Below are 3,389 nucleotides of genomic sequence, written 5' to 3'. Positions count from 1 at the left end.
ATCGGTGTAGTTCTTTTATGTTGTTCTGTTGTTAGCTCTAGTAGTTGTAGCTGTTGTTCTCGGTTGGTGTGAACCTTCTCGGTAAGTCGCCTCATTTTGGGTTCGTCGAAGACCTACCAAAGTCCGCGGCTAAAGAGTAAGAAGGCTGAAGATCTACTGACACAAGATAGTCCAGTCGTGGTGGTTGCAGCTGGGCACGTGGTCAACGCAATGAAGATGGACTGCTCTACACGCAATCGAGAGTCAGCTACAACAACCTCCGTTTAAGCAAGTGACGCCGTTTCTCGTTCGACATCGTCATCAGTTCTATGCTAATCCTAGAGTTGAAGTCTCAGTTTCGTGCAACCGTAGTCCGTTAAGAAGAAAGTCGTCGTTTAGAGTTCGAAGATCAAGTTTTGACGACCCTCACTCGCGAGGGGAAGTCAAGAGCGGTCCCAGACGCTCTAAGAAGATATCAACACACACCAAGGGGTCGTTCGTGGGTCAATGCGTTTGAAGCCTCCAAGAGTTAATGAGCTACGAGTCAATCTTGGACCTTTCTAAAGCACGAAGAGTTGAGGTGTAAAATCGAAGTGTCCAACATAGAAGTAGTTCTACCTACCTTCAGAGAAACCAAGATCGGGAAAGTTCTAAGCAACAAACTTGGATGTAATAAAGATCAAGATGGCTATACATGAAAAGCTTGGTCCTCTAAGGTACATGGAAGAGAAGATCATCGTTGTTGACAAGTCGCCTGATCCTGTGAAATGTGAAGAGTTTGAGTAGTAGTTGGTGACGAGGGCAACGTTTATCCTTTTCGGCACACCTGGAAGGTTATGGCTAGCATGAAGACCTTTGGTAAGAAGATTTGGCAACAAGAAGAAATGAAGCCGTAACCGAGTTGCAAACAATCGTTGGGGCCAGGAGAAGACTAAAATCGACAAGAGCAAAGCAACGACGGATCTGATCACCGAGTGTTCTTAAGTTGCAAGTGGAATGCTGTGCCGAAAGATTCCTGGTAAGAGATCTACCTAAAACTTGGAAGGATCGTGAAGTAGCTAATCTTGTTTGGGAAGTTTGAGCAGTAAAAGGAAGGACAGTTAGAGATCAACCTACAGACCGATTCTACCGTTGGACCTTCATAAGTGAGACATGCTCGTCTGGTAACAAAGTTTTCAAGGAAGACCTACCGTTAATCAAGACAAGTAAGGACCAAGTGGTTGTAACCGACTACCTTATGAAGATTGCAAAGTTATTGACAGTGTACAAAACTCGGCCGACTGAGCTTCTAGTAAGGACTTGAGCAAATCTTTGGACAAGGAACCATGTAAGACCTCTAGATGTTAACTTGGGTAAAGACGTCAAGTTACGAAGAAGTTCTACCGTTTGCGTTTGGTGTAAGGTTGCAGTTGAACTCTATGATTCAACCAGCTTCAGATGGTTAACAGGAAAAGGATCATACAGATCAAGAAGGCAAGTCAGAGACTTGTGCTATGGATTTACAAAGACCGTGGATTGTGCCCTAACGATGGACCAAGTTTCGTTTCAGTGGTGGTTGTTGTCAAGCATTCAAAGGACTCATTACAAGATTTTGGTGAGATTTAGAGTGCCAACGGTCTCAATGCTAACGAAGGTATAAGGAATACATGGGTGCTTAGACCTCGACGATCTTCAGGTGCATTAAAGAAGAAAGTTTGGTTTGTAAATCACCGAAGTCTTGAGATGGCAAGATCAGATAGCCGGGTGCGCTTAAAGAAAGAGGAAAGCGGTGGTCAATGTTTCGATCGATCTTCAGTTAGCTAGAACGATCAACAAACCGAATCTCTAAGAAGATTAAGGAAGTGTGCTAAGAGCTTCGTTACCGACGCAATGTTAAAGACCAAAAAGGGAAGCAAGTCAACTCACAGCTGCCTGGTCCGTGTGAGATCATGAGAAGATTTGGGAAAAGTAACCTAAAGCTTGGTTTAGCCATCTAGTTGGACAAAGATTTGGAGTACCTGGGAAGTATACGTTGTGTTGCACCATGAGAGTTTTGCTCGGTCGTAACGAAGTTGAAGAAGGAACCAGTGTTTGAAGAAGGGTTTGTGGTGAAGATGTTTGTGATCTCAGCTCATGAGGAAGATCCGATATAGATCTTAGTGTTAGAACGCGTCAGAATCTAGGTAAGGAACCTTCAGCTCGTCAAAGGTGCAGTGATCGAAGCGTCAAGTCGAAGAAGTCGCTGCAGTCGAGAATCCTTAACCCTCTTTAAGCCGTCTTTCCCTCTTCTTCTTGTCAAACCAAGTGTCTCTGTTAGTCAGATTATTATTTTGTCACTTATTATATGTTGGTTTTAATAATCTGTAGACTAGACTTAGTCTTATATGGCTTTCCTATTAGATAGGATTATTTGCGTAGACTTTATTTTCTATTTGTATTATGTTTCCTATCCTTTTGGAGTTTAATCTGAAATCATTTTATCTCATCTGGTATCATTAGACCAGGTTACGTTCTCTCTCTCTCTCACCGAAATACCGTAACCCCCTCCTCCAAAATATACCGGCTTCCACCATGTCCGCCTCCTCCAAACGCACAGTCTCGGCCAATGACAATTCGTCTCCAGCAACTAACCAAAATTCTTTAAGCGGCGCTCACCATTTTGTGTCAATCAAATTGACATATAGGAATTTCTTATTTTGGAGGACTCAGCTAGTCCCGTTTCTTCGTGGACAAGAACTTATGGGGTATGTTGATGGCGAATTGCCGTGTCCTCCAGCGATGATCGAAGCCGCGGCTGCCACTGGAGAATCCACGACGTCCACCACCAACACCGTACCGAATCCCGCCTATAAGGCTTGGGTTAAGCAAGATCAAACCTTGCTGTCTCTCCTCATCTCATCCTTGTCGGATGAGGTGATGCACCTTGCGGTAGGCCAGTCGACATCCAAGGCAGTTTGGGACTCCATCAATACGGCGCTCGCCAGTTCCACTCGGGCGAGGTGTCTCGGCCTCCTCAAGCAGTTCCACGCCCTCAGGCAAGGCGGCAGTAGCACGGCAGAATACCTTGGTCGCGCTCAGCTGCTGGTGGAAGACCTCGCGCATGCTGGACGCCCAATTTCACTCGACGAACAGAATATGTTCGTCTTTCGGGGCTTGCGGCAGGAGTATCGCGCCATGGCCTCGTCCTTGACTACAGCAGGTAATCCGGTCACCATACCGCAGATTGCGGATTATCTAAGGGCGCAGGAGTTTCTACATGCTGAGGACTATCCGGCGGCCCTAGAACATGCAAATCCGGCGGCTTTTTATGCAGGTCGGGGTCACAACGGTGGTCGAAACAGTGCAGGAGGACAGCATTCCGGCCGCGGCAGTTCTGGACATCCAGGTCGCGGCAATGGCAGAGGAGGCGGTGGGCGGGGTCGCAATGGGCG

The sequence above is a fragment of the Ipomoea nil genome, unplaced genomic scaffold (assembly GCF_001879475.1).
Source record: "Ipomoea nil cultivar Tokyo-kokei standard unplaced genomic scaffold, Asagao_1.1 scaffold2694, whole genome shotgun sequence".
Lineage (NCBI taxonomy): Eukaryota > Viridiplantae > Streptophyta > Magnoliopsida > Solanales > Convolvulaceae > Ipomoea > Ipomoea nil.
The sequence above is the reverse complement of the archived record's forward strand: the minus strand, read 5'-3'. Positions refer to the sequence as shown.